Source organism: Halichoeres trimaculatus, unplaced genomic scaffold, assembly GCF_033239565.1.
Source record: "Halichoeres trimaculatus isolate MK-OKI-2021-1 unplaced genomic scaffold, fHalTri1.1 fHalTri1_scaffold_16, whole genome shotgun sequence".
Classification (NCBI taxonomy): Eukaryota; Metazoa; Chordata; class Actinopteri; order Labriformes; family Labridae; genus Halichoeres; species Halichoeres trimaculatus.
The window spans coordinates 31,466,439-31,488,101 of record NW_027437194.1 but is presented as its reverse complement, the minus strand read 5'-3'; the positions used below and the strand labels follow the sequence as shown (position 1 = coordinate 31,488,101).

Below are 21,663 nucleotides of genomic sequence, written 5' to 3'. Positions count from 1 at the left end.
AGAGAATTATACATGTATTTTGTTCATTTATCTTTTTGGTTGTTTCAGGAGCTTACTATCTGAAATTTGTTTTCTTGTGTTGCAGGAACCCATGCAGTGGCACTTTCTCCATAGAGTTAGGGATACAGTTGCCTTTATCTCTAACAGACAACCGATTGACTCTAAATACCTGCACTTTGTGCTCAGGAGCTGCAGTTTGTTTGAGCTGGGGCATCTTATATGGACATTCCTGAGGGCTTAGTACATAGTCTGCAGCAGCTTTCTGACATTGTCAGTAGCTATCTGTCACAGAGGGTCATCCCACCACTGTTTAATGATGTAGTTGTGACTGAATTAAGAGGCAGTGTGGGACAACCTCAAATAACCATGGAAAGCCAGACTCTTCTTGATATGCTGAGCACTGGGTTACCCCTGACTTCTTTGTCTGACCTCCATGGGATTTCCAGGTCAACCTTGTACAGAAGGATGAAAGACCATAACCTTTCTGTCAGGAAATGTTTGGTGTGTCTCTTTGTGCTTTATGACGGCATCTAATGGTAGGCAGGCTTCCTGCACACACACACACACACACACACACACACACACACACACACACACACACACACACACACACACACACACACACATATCGAAGGTCAGGCTTTGGCCTGGTCTCCCAGCTTTAACCCCGCCCCCCAAGGAAGGAGAGATAATCAAAAGCAAATTGACCAAACACTAGGTCTTTGCTAAAGTGGTTTGTCTCATCTTGCCTCTGATGTTCATGAAACCATAAAGCATCTAGACATCCCTGTCAATTTGAAGACTTTTAGTTGACACCTATCAGACATGTGAAACTCTACAGATATCCTTCTTTCTGGGAGAGTCTGTGGTTCCTGACATCCTGCATCTAGCATCTTGTGACCCTTGATCTTTCTCTCTGGTAACAAAAGAGAAGGAATGCCAGGAGGGATCTGTTCCCCCACCCCGTGCATTTGAATGTGAGCCTGAACTCATGACAGAAGATAAAGGACACCACAGAAATGATGTTTTTACACTGAAACTCACCTTTGTGAACATGTACTGTGCAATGAAAATCTTTGATAATGTGTGTGTAAACACTGCTGTTTTGGAAACATATTCCATTGTAACATCTGGATTTTTATTATACTGGGTTCTTAAAGAGAAAACCTGTCGTATTTAGACTTGATGTGAAGCTTAAATCCTAAGAGATGTGATTTTTAACTGTTACATGTGACAGTACAAAGTTATAGTCAGTGGTGATTGGATCTCTGCGGTCACGTGAGTGTGTGGTATCATTTCCGGTTTTTCCTTTACTCTGTGTACAGCACGGTCGTGTCGTTCGCTCTCAATCTATCTGTTGTTTTACCTGTTACGGACTTTCACTCTTTTCAATCTTGCCATCTTATCGATCTATAGTAGTTTACACCAAGCACTCTGCCTTTTTTCCCACAAGGGTGTATACTTTTTCGGTGTTTCTGACGACTGGTTTTCCTGTTAGCCTTTTAGCTCCCCAGCACTAGCGATGTCTCTCCACTCTAGCTCCAGCTCTCACTCTGACTCTCCTTCTGCGGCTCGTTTCTGCCCGATGTGTCAGATGTTTAGTTATTCCTCTTCCTCCTTTACGGATAATGATATTTGTATTAAATGTAGCTTATTTGTAGCTCTGGAGGCGAGGGTTTCTGAATTGGAGACGCGGCCCCGCACCGAAGCCAAGCCACATTTAGCTAATGCTAGCCAGCCCCCTGTAGCCGGTGCGGTCCGTCTTAGCTTAGCCTCCCCCCCGGCAGATCCCGAGCAGCCGGGATGTAGTGGCTGGGTGACCGTGAGAGGGAAACATAGCCGCAAGCATAAAAATCGCACGCCCGACAGCCGTAACGTTCACATTTCCAATAAATATGCCCCTCTTAGCAACACACCTGCTAAGAAACTCAACACTCTGGTGATTGGTGACTAGGTAGTACGGAATGTGAAATTAGCGACGCCAGACACCATAGTTCAGTGCCTCCCGGGAGCCAGAGCGGGCGACATTGAAGGCAACTTAAAACTGCTGGCAAAGGATAAACGTAGATTTCGTAAGATAGTTATACATGTCGGCGTTAATGACTCCCGACGTCGCCAGTCGGAAGTCACAAAGATTAATGTGGAGTCGGTGTGTGCTTTGGCCAAAACTATGTTGGACTCCGTAATTTTCTCTGGCCCCCTGCCAAATAGGGCAAATGATGAGATGTTTAGCCGCATCTCCTCATTCAACCGCTGGCTGTCGAACTGGTGTCCAGATAATGGCGTGGGTTTTATAGACAACTGGCGATCCTTCTGGGGCAAGCCTGGTCTAATTAGCCGAGATGGCGTTCATCCCACTCTGGATGGCGCAGCTCGTTTAACTAGAAATCTGGCTGATTTTATTAGTTTACCCATCTGACAACTCAGAGTGGAGACTAGGCAGCAGAGCAACAGTCCTACACGCTCCTCTGCGTTTCCCTTAGTGCAGTTTCCCAGCCACTCCTGTTGTAACATAGAGACTGTGTCGTTTCCCCGACCGAGACCCTTTTTCTATAACAATAAAAATAACAATAACAACAATACTTATTATAACAACAACAACAACAACAACAACAATAATAATAATAATGATGATAATAATAATAATGATGATGATAATAATAATAATAATAATAATAATAATAATAAAACAAAGGAGTGAATTATGATAATCTTATAAAAATTAAAACTTCCAGTGCGGATGAACCACATGACGTTAAAGTCAAATGTGGTTTGTTAAATATTAGATCTTTATCATCTAAAGCTGTGCTAGTTAATGAACTTATATCAGATTATCACATTGATTTACTTGCTCTGACTGAAACCTGGCTGTGTGAGGGTGAATATGTTAGTTTAAACGAGTCCACTCCTCCCAGTCACCTTAATACTCATAACCCTCGAGACACAGGCCGTGGGGGGGGAGTGGCAGCTATCTTTAACTCTAGCTTTAATATTAGCACTAGACCTAAACTAGGCATTAGCTCTTTTGAAAGTCTTTTTCTCAGTTTCTTGCATCCAGCTGTAAAAACCGCGCAACCGTTTTTGTTTGTTTTCGTCTACCGGCCTCCTGGCGCGTACTCTCAATTTCTCTCCGACTTTTCAGAGTTTCTTTCTAATATCGTTCTTCTTTCGGAAAAAATTATCATTGTCGGTGACTTTAATATTCATGTGGACGTCGTTGACAATAGTCTATGTATTGCCTTCATGTCTTTACTGGATTCTTTTGGTTTCACACAGTCTGTGAACCATCCTACTCATCGCTTTAACCACACCTTGGATCTTGTTCTTGCTTATGGCGTGGAACCTGTCAACTTGGCTGTCTTACCTCAGAATCCTCTTCTGTCGGATCATTTCTTCATTACTTTTGAATTCTTGCTGTTGGATTTCTCACCTGCGAACAAAATCATCTTGTCCAGGAACTTGTCTGACAGAGCTGTAGACATTTTCAAGGAAGCTATTCCTGCTGCCTTGAATTCTTGGTCTACTTTTGTAGAGAGCTCTAGTGCTCCCTCTCAGCTTGATCAACTTGTTGCGGATACCACGGGCTCTCTTCAAGCCGTCCTCGATTCAATTGCTCCGCTCAGACAGAGGACTCTCAGACGACATCGTTCCGCTCCGTGGTACAACGCTCAAACTCGTGAGCTCAAACAACAATCGAGGAAATTAGAAAGAATATGGCGTTCGACTAAAACAAATGAATCCTGCTCGCGTTGGAAAAATAGTCTAAATGAATATAGAAAGGCTTTGCGACTGGCGCGTGCAACTTACTACTCGACTCTTATTGAAGAGAATAAAAACAATCCTAGATTCCTCTTCAGCACTATAGCCAGGCTGACAAACAGTCATAGCTCTACTGAGCCATGCGTTCCTTTATTGCTTAGCAGTGAGGGCTTTATGAGCTTTTTTAACAATAAGATATTAAAGATTAGAGATAAAATTAGTAGCGTGTTACATGCAACTGTGATAGAACCTTCGATCGATGGCGAATTTGCGGAAACGTCGCTTAGAGCTAATATACTCCTGGACTGCTTCTCGCCTGTGGACCTGTCAGAGCTGGATTCAACTGTCTCTTTAGCCAAACCATCAACTTGTCTTCTGGATCCCATCCCAGCTTGGCTGTTAAAGGAAGTCTTTCCCTTGGTCGGATCTTCTTTACTAAGGATGATTAATGCGTCTTTACTGACGGGCTACGTGCCCCAACTTTTTAAAGTTGCTGTTATTAAGCCTCTTCTTAAAAAGCCTACACTTGATTCAGGCTCTTTGGTCAACTACAGACCGATATCTAACCGCTCTTTCGTTTCTAAGATCTTGGAGAAAGTTGTTGCGAGTCAGCTCTGTGATTTTCTTCATAGCAACAGTCTTTTTGAGGTCTTTCAGTCTGGGTTCAGAGCCCACCACAGCACTGAGACTGCGCTGCTGAAAGTAACCAATGATCTACTTTTGGCTTCGGACAGTGGTCTTCTTTCTGTGCTTGTCTTGCTTGATCTTAGTGCCGCTTTCGACACTATTGATCATTGTATCATCTGCGGAGATTAGACAGTCTTCTTGGTATCTCAGGAACCGCTTTAGCCTGGCTTCGATTGTATCTTTCGGATCGACATCAGTTTGTTCATGTGAGCAACGTCTCTTCTTCGCACACCAGGGTGCAATATGGAGTTCCTCAAGGTTCAGTGCTCGGACCGATTCTTTTCATCTTGTATATGCTTCCTCTCGGCACTATATTGAGGAAACACTCCATAAACTTTCACTGCTATGCAGATGACACTCAGCTTTACTTGTCAATGAAGCCTGAAGAAACCAACCACTTATCTAAACTTGAAGCATGCCTCAAAGACGTAAGGTCCTGGATGAGCAGAAACTTCTTACTGCTGAACTCAGAGAAGACTGAAGTCATTGTTCTTGGACCTAAACATCTCAGAGAAGCTTTCTTGAACAACATCGCCGCCTCTGACGACATCAGCTTGGCTTCCAGCACCACTGTCAGGAACCTGGGAGTTCTTTTGGATCAGGACCTGTCCTTTAACTCTCACATCCAACAGGTCTCAAGGACGGCATTTTTTCATCTTCGCAATATCAAGAGAATTAGACACATCTTGTCTCGGAGCGATGCTGAGAAACTGGTCCATACTTTCGTTTCTTCTAGACTGGACTACTGTAACTCTCTTTTATCCGGCTGTCCTAATAAGTCTATTAGTACTCTTCAGCTGGTTCAGAATGCTGCCGCTCGGGTACTGACTCGGACTGGGAGGAGAGAGCACATCTCTCCAGTGTTAGCGTCTCTACACTGGTTACCTATAAAATCTAGGATAGAGTTTAAAATTCTTCTTTTGACTTACAAAGCGCTTAATGGCATCGGGCCATCGTATCTTAAAGACTTAATCGTTCCGTATAATCCGTCTAGGTCTTTGCGTTCTCAACATGCAGGTCTGCTGGTTGTACCTAGGGTCTCTAAAAGTAGTATGGGAGGTCGAGCCTTTAGTTATCAAGCTCCTCTTCTTTGGAATAACTTACCGGTTGAGGTCCGGGGAGCAGACACAGTCTCAACCTTTAAGAGTAGACTTAAAACTTTCCTTTTTGATAAAGCTTACAGTTAGAGCTGGATCAGATCTGAACCAGCTCTTAGTCATGCTGCTATAGGCTTAGACTGCTGGGGGGAACTGACACACAGGGCTCCTGTTTCCCTCTTTTTCTGTCAGTCTAACTTCTAGTCTTAATGTCCTGTTATAGTTACTGACCATACACCTCTCTGGGAGGATCTGAGTTTGTCTTGTAGGTTCCTGGTGAAGTAGACGACCTGCTGCTGTGCTCCTGTCCGACACCAGCTGCTACGGCTTTGGATTGTTGCCGGGAATGGCCTGCTGGTTTCACCTTAACTGTTGCCACAGCGCCAAACTTCGGACTGCGTCTGTTTCTCTCTCTCTCCCTTTCTGTGTGTGTGTGTGTGTGTGTGTCTGTGTCTATGTGTGTGTCTGTGTGCGTGTGTGTGTATCCCCCCCCCATTCTCTCTCCCACTCTCTCTCCTCTATCTGTCTCTCTCCAACCCCAACACAGTCGAGACAGATGTCTGTCTAACATGAGTCTGGTTCTGTCCGAGGTTTCTGCCCATTAAAGGGAAGTTTTTCCTTGCCATTGTAACTTGCTAAATGCTGCAAAGTCCTGTACTCATGGTGGATTAAGATAAGATAAGACTCCTTATCTTGTCTTGATGTTGGGTTTCTGCTAATAAAATTTTATTAACATTTTCGGGTCTAGACCTGTAAATGTTTTTGTAAAGTGTCTTGAAATAACATTTGTTATGATTTGGCGCTATATAAATAAAGATTGATTGATTGATTGGTGTGCGGTCAGGGGAGGCAGGGGAACAAGATATATATATATATATATATATATATATATATATATATATATATATATATATATAAATATATATATATATATATATATATATATATATATATATATATATATATATATATATATATATATATATATATATATATATATATATATTAATAAAAAATATTTTTCTTTTTTCAGTTGTTTGTATACAATTTGTCATAAATAAAAATTTAAAAAAAGGAAATTGCTGATTTGTCAACAAGACGGAGGCTAACAGAGGGGCGTTTCGCAATGGCTTCAAGCTTGTAATGTGCGTCAGAGGCAGAGACTCCGAGAGAGAGAGAGAGAGACCGTTTACTTGAAATCACAATGTTTTGCAGGTCCGTGCATGCCTACTAAAGTCTCACACTTATTAACGTGGGCATCGATGAGGCACAGTGCTTCTCTGCCTCCGCAGGTTGTAATGCCGCACCCTCTTTGAGGTCTCATAATAGTTTGTTAGTGCAGACGTTTAATAGAGTATATCGGAGGTGCCTGGCCTGTGTTCTTGTGTTGTTGAGATACAGGTTATTTTTGTTCATATTTTGCTCTTTCTCCTGTGATGTAAATCCTGTAGAAATGCAGGTGAACGTATGTTTCAGGTTTTAATTGGCATTTCATCTCGTTAACTCCGGGACTTCAGCCTGTCTCTGAACCGTAGATGGGAAAGCTGATTAACATTTATTAACTTGGCTCGTTGCTGGTAACCGGTGTCTAGGAGTCCGGGCCAAAGTGAAGGAAAAGACTAAAGAGGAGGAAAAAAAGGTGCACCTTGTGCACAACCGCACATTTATTGAGGAGACAAAGACCAAAATAATGTACTCCTGCCCCACACACACCATGCATGCACTCAGACCGTCTCTCCTTCTGCTATGTCTTACGCGCGCACATACACACACACAGCACAGACTGTCACCGCGTTAAAGGGGCAGGGCTGGCCAGTAACAGTTTGTATTAGCAAATGTGAGCAGTGCACCGTATATATAACACACACTTATAGAAATTTCAACTTTAGCTGAGTGCCTGCCTGCCTCCCTCGTCATGGACCTCACCGCACCTTACTGGTTATAGTTAGTGGTCTCTGGGCTAGTTTGATCCATGTGACAGGAAAGATGAGATGTGAGGAGGCGTCATCCTAAAGTGACCTCACTGACGTTGCGGGAAAAGATGAATAAAACTCCACACAAGGGTGTGGACAACAGCTTTTTTCTCAGCTCTTCTCTTCTGCTCTTTGATCCTCACACTTTGTCTGCCTGCAGCCTCACAGTAGGTCTTTGCAACCTGCACCGCACCTTTCAGCTCCGCACTCCTCGCAGTCTCCAAACTCTGCAGGCCCAGATGCATCCAGCCATCCATCGGTTGCTACGTCTCTGCCTGAGGCAAACAGCTGATCTGCAGGATTCCTTTGCACTCTGATGTCAGGAGACGAGCGCTGATCACGGCTTCCCCTGCAATGATTCAGCTTTGGAACTCCGCCAAAGTTTCGACCCAACGCCTGGCATCATTGCCCCTGTTCCAGCCATCACTGCTGCCGTCAGAACGACGCTACAGACTCAACTCATCGGACATCACCTCCGTGACACTCAGCTGACCGGCAGTGGGCCTCCTGTCTGTGACCGCAGCCAGCCTCTCCATTACCCCTCAATGGACATCTGCAGCAGAATTCTGCCATCTCTGTTGCCGCCACAGCTCCCCTCTCTCTTCCCTCTGGACTTGAGTAAGATTCAATCTTGAATTTATTGGTATATCGTGGTCAATGCCCCAGAGACTTCTCAGGGTGGGTTAGATTAGGTGGGTTGTTTTATGTCCTTTGTTCCCATTTATTCTGGTTTAGTATGATAAGTCTTACATTTCATTCCTCTATACATTTATTCTTTTATATCTTTCACCTGTTCATTTATTCATGCACATATTCCTTCTCCTAGTGAGTAAATAAACTTTTCATTTATATTCTGTACACTGGTCTAAAGAACTCACAATTGATGTAGCGGCCTTCAGATATCGAGACTTGATAATTAAATCAATTCTATGAATTATTAAATCACACAATTTTTATAGGAAACATTTCTAAAATTTCCCTGTTATCTCCAAAACTGGGCGGTGCCCCGACTTAAATTTAAACTCACATATTGTAAGTTTAGATGTCTTTCGAAAGTTATACTTTCACTCCAGTAGAATGCTGGCATTCTGCTGTTGATAATTAATTAGTCATTTTTTGACACCGATTTATGCAAGCACACACACAGACACACACAGACACACACAGACACACAGACACACACATACACACAGACACACACAGACACACAGACACACACACACCCACACACACACACACACACACACACACACACACACACACACACACACACACACACACACACACACACACACACACACACACAGCATCTTTAAGGGGAAGGACAATACTGTGAATGTTGTTAACGGCACTATGAAAAATAATACAGGATTTACTAAAGTGTTTTACCATTTACCATTATAGTGAAATGGTAGAGTCAAAGATCACCATGAATTATCCCTGACACTTACTCCTAATGGTTTCCAGTAATTCACAGCAGCCTTCTTTAGCCTGAATCATGCTTAACTGGAGACTAAATGTGTAAATGGATTTTTTTTTTCCCAGACACAGCAAGGAGATCAGTTGCAGAGCTTTACTTAAGTCATCTAAAATCTGTGTCTTCTATCAGTCCTACAACAAGCACAGAGTAAATTTCTTGGAACATAAGTTTAGCAAGGTTAGCAGTCTCTAAAGCAGAGGGTAATTTAACTCATTCACTGCCAGCCGTTTTCAGAGCAGAGAGCTTCATACTGCCAGCCCTTTTAGCGCATTTTGACCTATCTTTCAAGACCCACAGAATATTGAGTTGACTATGACTATGTAAACATAGAAACAACCGAAATAAAGATTAGACTCTCTTCTTTCATAAGAAAAAAACTTTTGTCTCTACCTTTTTCTGTTCTTTAGTAATTGGCTGTAGAACATAGGCTGGTTTCACCAAAACACCTGTTTCTGACCAGAAAACTGAGACAACGAGCGTTTTGTGAAAGCAAGCATATTCAGCGGGACAGTGGCTTTAATGCTCAAAATTTCTACTTTAGTGACAGCTCAAACATCTCAGCAGTGGTCTCTTGCAATAAAACAGCTAAAAAAATACTTGAGAAAGGGCTTTTGATGTCAAAATAATCATTTATTTACAGAATTTTAACTATATAAAATTTCTACAATTCTTCAATTCTTCAATTTCTTTGACAACAACAACAAATGAACTTCTTGCTTCTCGGTAAGTATTGTGTGTGTGTGTGTGTGTGTGTGTGTGTGTGTGTGTGTGTGTGTGTGTGTGTGTGTGTGTGTGTGTGTGTGTGTGTGTGTGTGTGTGTGTGTGTGTGTGTATGTGTGTGTGTTTAACTTTCAACAGAATAGTTCACCTTTGTGTGATAAACTGTATAACACTCTCCTGCATGCACAGGGACACAACAAGACTTGCACCACATTTTGGTCTCGCTACGCCAGCCCCTGCGTATGCAGACCCTACACCTCCTAGCTGGTCTCGACATCTTGCCAGTGGGCAGCATGTGTTTGAGTCTGTTTCCCTATCTGTCCATCCAGCCTGCTAAATGGGTCAGTGTTATACACTCACAGAAATGAATCAAGGCAGAGTTTAATGTTATGCATTTACATTTATTTGATTTTATTTAAATACTCATATTTTTCAATAGAATAGAATAGAAAATACTTTATTTATCCCCGAGGGGAAATTCAGGAGTCACAGCAGCATTTAAGAAAACAAAAATAAGAAAGAGTATAGAAAGTGCAAAAATGTCCATAAGAAATTAGATGACGACATCCCGTCCACCACTCGTCCACCACTCTCCAGTCCAGCCAGTCTCCACCTCCACAGGGTCCAGGACTGAGCCTCCCCAGCAGTCTGTTCAGTCTCTGTCTCCTGGATCCTGTCTGCTCACAGCAGGCGAAGCTCCTCCAATGTGGCACCGGTGTCCGATGTCAGCTCCGTCAGCCACGTCCGTGAACAGCACGATGCCGCTGGGCTAGCACGGCTAGCTCGTCCATCCCCCGGAGCTAGATCCCACGTTCCCAGCAACGATGGATGGAAGGACAGGTCCACGTCGTCACCTCCCAGCTCACATCCGAGAACCAGCACGTCGTCCTCACCTCCTCCTCCTCACCTCAAGGGAAATCATCAAGCCCTACACTAGTTAGCATTGACATGCTACAGGCTGCTAACAGCTAATTTCACATGTAAACAATGCAGCCATGGTTACATGTAGGATCTTGAGACAAACACAGGAGAAAAGTAGTAAAAAACATCGCTGAAGTCACAAAAAATTTGGTGTCCATGACCAACAATGAACCATACAATGTAATTATCCACTCCAAATACAAAGATAATGAAAAAGAGACGAAAAAAATTACAAGAAACAGACAAAGACGAGAGAGCTGCTGCAACAGGCAGCTACTTGGGCAGCGCCTAGCAACGGAAAGATGCTAGGCGATGATAGATGATAGATGCTATTCAAATGTATGTATTAAAATTAATTAGAATCTATGTATTTAAATCAATTCTAAAATTTATTCAATGTAATTATTTACAACATACTTATATGGTTTAAATAATATTAGCTGTAAAACAAACATGATTCTGTTGTTTAAAATGTATGTGATTGGTGTTAATACATGTAATGAGAAGTGAACCGGAACCGGAAATAATATGTTGCTGCAGTACTGCTGGACGCCATCACGCAGGCCCTTGTGGATTAAGCCCTCATGTCGTGTGTTGGTAAGTGATCCGAGCCATCCTATGTCTAATTACACCCAAACATGTCTGAATTGTGCACTTTATGTCATATTGCATCAACATCAACTCACTGATGATCAAATTTACGTAGTTCGTGTTCACTGTGAGCAGTTTTATCATGACGGGGTCGTGTATACTGACGCTCTCTAGCATAATGGCAAGCTAGCTATTGTTCGCCATCAACAAGCTTGGTTATACAGCCTAAAGAGGGGGTATTGTGCATATTTCAAAGTTGAACACCATCTGTTTTAGTTACACAGTGTTTGCAGATCAAAAAACGGGTGTTTCCAAATGTTTGTGGTCAAAGTGTCTTACTACTCTTATATGCATGTACACATGTAAACAAGGAAGCATGGATTCTCCTCTGCATGCACTCAGACGGGGCCAATTTTTACTTGACCAAAAACACAAATAAACGGACTGCCACCGAAAAAATCTGATGTCAGTCTGCATTCACGCTTTATTTAGAGAATTTTCAGCTCGTTACTTTCACACAAAAACACCGCTAAATAAGGCTCTAGTTCTCATCGTGTCGTAAAACGGCGCTACCTCCACCACAGAGCCACAGCTGGCTCCGAGGCACTCGCCGCTTAGAGTATCAGTCCGCGCGCACGGCGTGCCAGATATAAACAAACGGAGGTAGTCTGCCAGGACCAAGAGACACGATGAGAACTAGAGCCTTATTATTACCCTTATGGGCAACACAATATTGATCAGACGTTCCCTCTGTTTCACTCTCGCCCAGTCTCACACTATGTCTGTCTCTCCCTACCCTCCTTTCAGTCTCTCTCTGTCCCTCTTTCTCTCCCTTCTGATCTTTCACAGTTGTCCCCTACTGCCCTCTTCCTTTGTCTGTGCGTTTCTTATTCTTACTTGTGTGTCTCACAGACAGATGTGTTACTTAACACATGCATGAAGAATGGGATTTTTAAAAGGTTTAAAATTTCGTCTAAAATGGTTATTCTTTTTTTTTTCTTTCTACAGTGTAGTTTACAAAGGTAATGTCATTCCTGTCTTCCTCCTTTAGCATACCTTGTAGTATATATAGCACTGCTGTCCATGGAGAGAAACCATGTGATAATTTTTGTATTTTCCTTTTTAAAGGCAGCTGAGGATCTGAGGCAGTCAGTGCTGCCCAAGACGGATGTCAAGAGGCAAGTCATAAAGCAGTGTTTGATGCATGTATTGTGTTGCTGTTGGGATAGATAGATAGATAGATAGATAGATAGATAGATAGATAGATAGATAGATGGATAGATAGATAGATAGATAGATAGATAGATAGATAGATAGATAGATAGATAGATAGATAGATAGATAGATAGATAGATAGATAGATAGATAAAACACTTAATTAATCCCCAAAGGGAAATTCATGCAATCTGTTGAGTAAAAGGGGGTGTTTTCAATAGGTGAGGGGTAAAGGGAGATCGGGGTTTATGATAGGGAAGAGTTAGTCCTTTCTCTGCATCCCATCTTTCTTCAAACATGCTTCTTACTCCTACTGTCCTCTATAAGGCCGTGTTCACATATTAGACTTTTTTTTAATTTGGCATGGAGTTTCATGGATATTCAATGTCTGAACTTTTCAGTGTGCTGATATAAGACATCTCCCTTTTTTTATGGGTGTTGAAAAGTTTAACCTTTTCAGCTATAGATATATTTGGGCTGGGACGATTCACTTTTTTCCCGATTCGATATTGCAAAAATCACAAGTGAGTCAGTTTTTAGGATTTATTCAGTAATATATTTTAACCAACTGTTTATACTCTCTTTTCAAAAGAGAGCCTGGATTTTTTAAAAGCCTGGACTGCATATGAAAGTGCCTTATTATTCCTTTAGGCACCAGAGTTTTTCAAGAAGTTAATCAATTTTGCTATCAAGATTAAAAAGGCTATAGTTTCAAAGTATGTAGTTTTCCCACCCATCATCACTGTAATTTACAGGCCGAGCTTGAACGCCTTTGCTGCCTTCGCTGTGCTTTTTACCCCCTGCTTCTCCCTCGTCTGACAAGAGCTCCATGGTCTTTCTCTTTCCTGATAACACCCTCACTTTTAGCGGTGTTTTGAGCTTCCTTGCATCTCAGACCACGTCCCGTCCTCAGCCACCCCAGACAGGGGTTCTCCCACTCCTAATATATGTATATAAATAAAATGTATATTTATATGTGTGTATGTGTGTGAGGAAAGTTGGTGTTTTGTAAACTCCATTTTTTTTTTTGCAGGTCAAAAGCTTCACTGGGAAAAGTGCAGTCTCTGTAGGCTCCTCGGAAATCTTCCCGTCTTGAAGATGTACAGAACCTCACCCCCCGAGGAGGATCAATCTATAAACATGTGAGAACAAGACTACTACTTTAAAGGATAATTGTCAGATTTTTAATTGTTGTCATCTCGGCAGAAAAGTGCTCAAATTTCTAGAGAAGCTGTCTATAATCTTTTGGATACACGTAACAAGGACAGATACTGAAACTTTTTGACATTTTGTTTTATTTTCCAGGATTTAGGAAGTGATCAAAGGTCTTAAGACCATTGTTGCCTTGAATTGCATCCATCTCATTCTCATGAACGCAAATTAACACTCAGTTGGCCTCCAGGATGAGCTGCATAGATTTTTGTGGTCAAGGTTTGGGACACTCAGCCCATCATTCTTTTCTTTTTATATTTCAGGATATTGGATCCAGAGAGGCTGACGCAGACATTGCAAAGAAGACCATGGGCATCTTCACAGTTGGAGCAGAAGATCATGGTCTAGATGGTCCAGGTGATGGATGCTTTGCTGATGTCGGAGTCATCTTGGAAGGGGTAGAAGTCCTACACAATCTGCAGAGTGTCTGCCATGCATGCGTGATGCTTTATGGACTGATCTATGCACTCAACCTGAGCTATCCAAAAAACCTCAAGCATACATTCAAGGTGTACCAGAAAATCCTGATGGACTTGGACTCAACCAAACTTTCCCCAAAAGTACAAGCACTAAAACTCAAGATGCTCAAGTGATTTGGTTGGTAAGGTTTCATTTACTCAGCTCCTACCAGTTGGTGTGATACTCGAGTGTTGCTGTGGAGGTAGGTTTAGTTTGATCAGTAGTTTAAGTGTGTTATTTGGCAGTGTTGGCTGCTGGTTCGGCAAAGACCTGATTTTTGTTAAATTGTTTCCAGATTTGATGGAAACTAGTGCAAAGTGTTATAAAGATATCTGTTCTAAGAAGATGGTTCAGTGCCTGTCAAATGCCTGTCATTGTTACCAAGTAAAGTTTTTTGTAATATTAAAGGGAAACAATTGTATTGTATTGTAACAGTTGTGTAGAGGGATTGCACTTTAAGTTTTGCACTTTGCTACACTGATCTGAATTATTTGTGTTGAGCCAGATTCATTGGTCTTGTGTTATTGCCTAATGTCATGCTGAAAATGTGTTTTTTTTTTTTTTTTTGCAAATGAAAGTTCCACGAGCATTACGCTTTTTTTGTAGTTTGATCTTGAGAGTTCAATATTAATAAATCTGTTGAACCAACAAGGCAGTCTGATTGTTGCATCATTAAGATTATTTGTAGTGAATGTAAAATTACATAAATGTGATGCCTTTTGATTAGATTTTATTTATTACATCATAATAGATAACATGTAATTCAAACAAATATATATTATTCAACTTGAATAGGTTACCTGATTATTATGCAATTCAAACAATATACTTTATGTGTTTTAAATATGTACTTTATTTTTTATTCATTCAGATTAATTAGATTTTATTTATACTGAATACATAAACCCAGTGATTATGCGTTTAAAATGAACAGACTCTATTACACTAATAAGTATTGATCATGTAACGTTTATTAGATCAGTTTGGTTTACAATTACCTAAAATAAATGAATGGGAATTTGTCATGTAATAAAATTACATAAATCTTAAAAGTTAGCGTTAAATATTTCTGTGAGTGTATGGAGCCCTTGGAGTAAACCGGCTTTCCTCCTCCAAGTCTCCACTCTCCTCCCCTACATGTCCTCTTGTAGTCCAGGACTTCACTACCATGCGCATAAACTCCAAGAGGGTTTTATACTTCCCTGTGTTTCTGGCTCTGTAGAGGACATGCGCGTTAAACATGCACAGTTGGAACAGATAGGCTACAAACTTCTTGGGCCCGTTCAGCGACCTTCGGGTAAAGGGGTAGTAAGCTATGTTTTGGTCCAACTTATCCACCCCATTCATGGACAAGTTGTAGTCCACAACACACCCTGGCTTGAACTGAGGAACCTTTTCTTTGTGTCCCTTCTGCCACACATCCACCCTCTGCATCCTGTCTTGGTGGCAGGTTGTCACCATTTTGACCAACCTTTTGTCCTGCCATGCAACCACCATCACCTTCTTATTGTGCCTCACAACTTTCCCCCCAGCCTCCAGGTCAGCCTTTGTCACCTCTGTGATGATCTTTGGTTACCCCTGTTCTTCCTCAGTGTTCCACAGACATTGGTTTTTGCCTTCAGTAAACGCTCACAGAATTGTAGAAATTGTCCAAAAATTAGTGTGTAACCATGGCCTGGGAGATGATCAAGGAGAGAAAACACAGTGTCAGACAGAGCACCAGCTGTCCCGACATAAGGCTGCATGTTGAAGCAGTACCCTGTGGCAGAATAACACAGTATGTAGGATTTGATCCCATACTTTGCAGGCTTTTGTGGGTTGTAGATCCTGAAAGACAGGCGCCCCCGCCACTGCATCATGCCCTCATCAATTCAGATGTTTTGCCCTGGCTGATACAACTCTTTGAACTTTTTAACAATGAAGTCTAACACTGGACGGACTTTATACATTTTGTCAGATGCATCCTGTGATGCATTATCATTGAAATGAAGGAACCTCCAAATGATCTGAAACCTGTTTCTTGACATGATGCGGCTGAAGTAAGGTGTTGCATCAACCTCATCTACACTCCAGTACAGTTCAAGGTTTGGCTTCTTCACATAACCAGTGAGAAAACTGAGCCCAAAGAAAGCTTTTAGTTCTGGGACTGTTACTGGTTTCCATGCATTACCTCTACTGTGTGGTATATTGTCAGGTTGTTCCTGTAAATACTGACAAGCATACAGGTTTGTCTGGTCCGCGATATGCTGGAGCAGCTTGTCAGTAAGGAAGAGCTCCAGAAAGTTAGCAGGCACATCAGAATCAAGCTCTGCTGCAGCAGCCTGGGGTCCAGGGGTTGCTGTGAAGAGGATCTGATTTGGCTGCCAGTTATCTTGGTGCCACTTTGAGTCCTGCAAACGTTGTCTGCTCAATGCACGACCTGTAAATCATTGAAATACATGAAATAACTCTAAAGACACATTTTATTGCTGTATGTGTTTGTCAATGTGAAGATAGATACTTTTTTTGTTACCTTTCCTCTCCACGCTGCCAACAGGAGTGGGACCGTTTTTGCCAGATGCACGACCTGTAAATTATTGAAATTTATACAGTTACCATCAAAAAACATGTGTCGTTTTTGCGGTGTGATGTGGAGATAAGTGCTTTTTTTATTTAACCTTTCCTCTCCACACTGCCTACAGGAGTGAGACCTTTTTTGCCAGATGCACGACCTGTAAATTGAATATTTCTTCACATCAGTACTGACCATGAATGTTACAGTAAATGCTACAAATCTACAGTTTCATTTAGCAGACATTTTTGTAGCAAAGCAAAGTACAACACAAAGAAGAATTTAGACAGAAATATATGAAGAAGATTAAAAATAACCGGGCTTATGCGACATATTCTGAAGCAGAGAAGAGGGACAAAGGCGGATCGCTTTGATTGCTTGCACATCACTTTGATTGCTTGCGCAGCTGATACAGTTTCTACTGTTTCATTTAGCAGACATTTTTGTCCAAAGCAAAGTACAACACAAGTAAGAATTTTGACAGAACCTTATGAAGAAGTGTAAAAAATAACCGTGTTTATGCGACGTATACTGATGCAGAGAAGAGAGAGAAGGGCAGATCGCTTTGATGCTTGCGCATCTCTTTGATCTCTTGTGCAAGGATCAAAGAGATCCGCCTTTCGCTATGCAAAATCAGTCAGCTAGTTAGCATGTTAGCTCTTACCCTTATGTCTTTTGGAGGCGTTTGGGGACGAGGCTCTGCTGCTGCTGGAAGATCCAGATGGCAGCCACTCGTCCGACGAATCTGGGTCAGGTTCAGCTGTTTCAGTCGAGCTGTTCTGTGGTGGCACACACCACGAACCGGGCTGAGTGTGAAAGCCGCTGCTTGGCTCGGGTTCACCTCCAAAGGCTTTTTGAGTCACGATCATCCCCTCACCTCCATGATCGTCGTCATCCTCCTCGACACTCTCCCTTTTGAACGACTGCGACTCATACTCTGCTCGAGTGTGAGCTGCCGAAATTTTTCAGTCTTAAAGTGTTTCGCCATTGTCTCTTTGTCTCCTTTCTCACACGCTGTCCTTCTGTCATCTGCCAATCTTCTTTCCTTCATCTAAGGTGATCACTCACCCAAACAAAGTACTGCTGCCATTTGGAGGGATCAGTTCGTCATTACATAAGTGTACAAGCCTGAAATTAAGGGACTAGCTTCCCCAGACTGTCCCCCCGCCTGCCCCGTGAAAAAACGTAATTGACATTTAAAGACGTGAATGGCAGCCAGCGTTTGGAGTCGAAATGACATCTATATACGTCAAAGGCAGCCAAAGAGTTAAAGAAGGACACATAATTGACCATTTTAGAAAACCTGTCAACAATGGTAAGGATGACTGTTACCTTCAGATGGATGATGTCCGGTGATGAAGTCCAGTGCGATGTGAGACCATGGATGGCTTGGGATGGGTAGGGGGCGCAGCAGAGCAGCAGGTGGTTGATAGGAGGCTTTGCCTTGAGCACAGATAGAGCAGGCAAGGACAAATTCCTTGGTGTCTTTACCCATACAGGGCCACCAAAAGTGCTGCTGGAGGAATTGCAATTGTCACTCCATGGTGGCAGGTCAGCTTTGTGGAACGACCCCTCTGAAGAACATTGTCTGCCCAGATGATATCATTGAGGGAATGTGCAGGGCTGTCAACACTACGACTCAATCAAAATGTGAGCTTAATTGCAGGCAGGGTGTGATACCTGGACTTCTTTGCAAGGTGGACAACAACTTGGAGAAGTTATCAGCTAGGCTGTAATGGGCCACCAAATTAGGTCATTTGGCACACCACAGAGTTGACCAGGGACTTAAGGTAGATGGAGAATTGCTTGACCCAAACAATCTTTATCTCTCTTGATAACACTCTACTCTTCTAGGTGGTATTCAGACAGATGTGCTCTGCTGGCTGGATGTCACTACCTGCTGTCTGTACCTGAAGCTTGAGAAGTTGACGGTTGATTTCAGAGGTTCTTTCCATCAAGTGATGGCTGAGTGGTCTGAGGTGGACCATGAGTAGGGGGGTTGTAAGAAGGCTAAACACTCTGAGACAGAAAGAAAACACAGACTGGGAGCATGAACTACAAAATAAAACAGGAAAACCAAAGGACACAGGAATAAATCAGATACACACTGAAACGCAGCTCAATAAGAGTTAATTCATAATGAATGTGAAAGACAGGAAGTAAAATGAAGTAACCCAAGATAATTAAAGGGGCTGTGAGGAGTTTGAAAGTGATCTTGAAAAAGTTTCCCTTCTAGATATATGCCTGATAGTAATCCACACTTTAAAATGAGGTTATCAGCAACAGTATTACAGGTTATATTAAATTGCTACTTCTTAGCTTACAGTTTGGTCGAGCAGGACCGGATTGATTTGTGGTATGTCTAGGTCTCTATGACAACACCATGCTGGCTGACAAAGTTTGGTAGAGAGAAGAGATAAAACACAGAGATCTGCATGAAAACGATTTCTATGACTTATTTTGTTGTGCTGGTGGACACAGGAGCCTGACTGTCGGACAGAAAAAGGGCAGACAAGCAGAAAAAAGCTAAAAAGGACAGAGATACAGCCTGACATAAGGCTAATTAGCCTTTAGCTTGGGCTGTATCACTCTATAACACAGGGGCTAAACTGTTAGTGATAATGTTCATTCCAACCCACATGTAGCAGGATGAGTTGCCTCATCTCTGCTCCTCTGGTTTGCTCTTTCTCCTCTCTCTCTCATCTTGGCTCTTTGGGGTTGGGCTTTTAGCCGCCCGCTGATTAGCCAATCAGAGCAGGAGGCAACTCTATATAGATAGGCCCTGCTCCTCTTGTCGCTCTCTTGCTCTTTGGCTCTGGGGTCCCGCCCACTTCCCGGTCGCCACACTTCCTGCCTCCTCTGCAGCACCGGTGCAGGTAACGTAGCAGTGGCTGCCTCTGTGTGCTAACCCATGGCTTCTCCTCATGGCTAATCTTTCGTTTGTAGACCCGCACCGTTCCCGCTTCAGCATTGGGTGCTGTCTGGTGTCGTTTGGCCACCGTCGCTCCCGAGCTTCAAAGCTCACCTCCTCTCTGCTCTCCCTGACTGATCTGGTGCCTGGGTAGGGACGCTCTGGGTGTGTGCTACGGCAACAGTGCTGCAGGTAAATTAATAGTTTCGGTTTTAGTTTAGAAATCTGATTTCTTTCACTTTAGATTTATGGTTTCCTGGGCTCATTTACAGCACTGTGCTGTCGGCTGCAGCAGCACAGGGGACGTCCTCACACTGATCTTCAGGGCTGCTTCAGGCGCTGCTAACTAATGCTAAGCAGGGAGCGCATTCTCTTCTCCTCCACATGTGATCTGGTGCGCTGATCAGGACCTCTTGGTCGCATAAAGCGATAGAAACGCTGCTGCTTTGCTGAGAAATGCTTCATTGACATGATTTATTTGGAACTGCCTTACTGAGCCCTGTTTGACAGGCTTTGCTATACGGGGAGCTGGTTTCGTTTTGTTAAGACTTAACTTGTTACTTTAATTGATTTATTGTTGTGTTTCGCTGTACTCGGATTATTTCAAGTTTATTTTGTTTCCATCCTCTTGAGGTTTCTTTGTTTCATTTTGTCTATTCTGTTGTTTTGTTTAGTTTTCCTTTTTTTTTTCCTTTTTTTTTTCATCACTGCGCCTGGTTAGGCTACCCTGTGGCCGCTTAACACGGGAATAGGCCAGTGTGGTGGTTCCTGGTGCCTGTGTAAGGATTCTGTGGGCCAAAAGCTGGTTTTATGTTGTGTGTTAGGGACAGGATTGACACCCTTTAATTTCATTATTTTCTCTTATTTTGATTTAAACACTGTTAGAGGGGAATTTCGTTTATTTTCTTTTGTTTGGTATGTGTTCAGTTTTGTTTGATTGAAAACAGTGAGTGTTAAAATTCTTAAGTTGGGTTATACTTTAGAATTGGGCAATATTCAATTTTGGTAAATTGTTTTATTGATTAACTGTTTTCTTTGCAAGTGTAAATTTCGATAATTAGTTTCTATTCCTGTATTTCTTGTGTTTTTCTTAAGTAGCTTGGGATTATTTATGCTTTGGTTTTTGTTGTGTCAATCCCGCTAATTCTTCCCTCTCCTTTCAGGGCTGAAGCTCACAGTGGTGGTCCTGGTTCCCTGGTGGTGGTTTCCCTTCCCTGTGTGCTGTGAAACCTGCGGGTTTTGATTTTCATTTTTTTTGGTTCTTTTCTTCACCATTGTGTGTGCGTGTGTATCACAATCCCGGGTGCTCTTCCTTGGGGGGTCTCCCTCCCCCTTGTGGTCCCGGACATTTCCCACTGGTAAGCCTCAGCCCTGTTAGGCTCCCTTCCTTTCCCTTCCTGAGTGAATGGTGTTTTTAAAGAAAAATAACGATTTTATTATTGAGGATTAAAAATAAAGAAAATTTTTGTATTGGAACCACGTTTCTTGCTCCATCTGTGAAAACGAACCTGTGAGTCCTTCAGAGGGTCTATCTAACTTCTCTGGGTGAAATTCCCAGAGTGGCGTTGCCTGGCTTTAGGTCATCAAAAATTAAAAAGTTATTGCCTCACCTTTTGGGGTGGATGTGTGGTTAACTAAAAACAAATAAAACAAACCTCACTACCCGCTGCTCCGCCACACACATGCAGCAGTTATTCTGCAGTGGTCCGTTCAAACTTGAGTCTATCCATAAAATGAAGAGTGAGGTTACATTAGTTCTGATTGGTGGATGACTGGCAGGACATAACCAGGATTTACTAACGTTACACATTACAGACATGTCCTAGAGCACCAGGCTGTTAGCTGAGCTAAATATAAACAGCTACTAAACTACTTACTAACTAACAGTGTTTACTTGTTGTCATGTTAGCCTTCAGCTAATGTTATCGATGTAAAATACTTGTGTTAGTTCAGACAGGGGAATAGGGATACACACACACGCACACAGACACACACATACACACACACACACACACACACACACACAGAAAGGGAGAGAGAGAGAAACAGACGCAGTCCGAAGTTTGGCGCTGTGGCAACAGTTAAGG

The 21,663-nt window shown here is 42.4% G+C and overlaps 1 long non-coding RNA gene and 1 pseudogene across 1 annotated transcript; both read left to right on the top strand.

The window, feature by feature from the left end:
• The first annotated feature begins 220 nt into the window (after positions 1 to 220).
• Positions 221 to 2,419, top strand: LOC141805732 (uncharacterized; annotated as a pseudogene).
• A 9,587-nt stretch (positions 2,420 to 12,006) lies between these two features.
• LOC141805821 (uncharacterized) lies at positions 12,007 to 13,951 on the top strand. The gene is made up of 3 exons (XR_012599734.1): positions 12,007 to 12,406; positions 13,477 to 13,585; positions 13,919 to 13,951. It is a non-coding gene; the product is annotated as an uncharacterized LOC141805821 (long non-coding RNA).
• Positions 13,952 to 21,663: the final 7,712 nt, after the last annotated feature.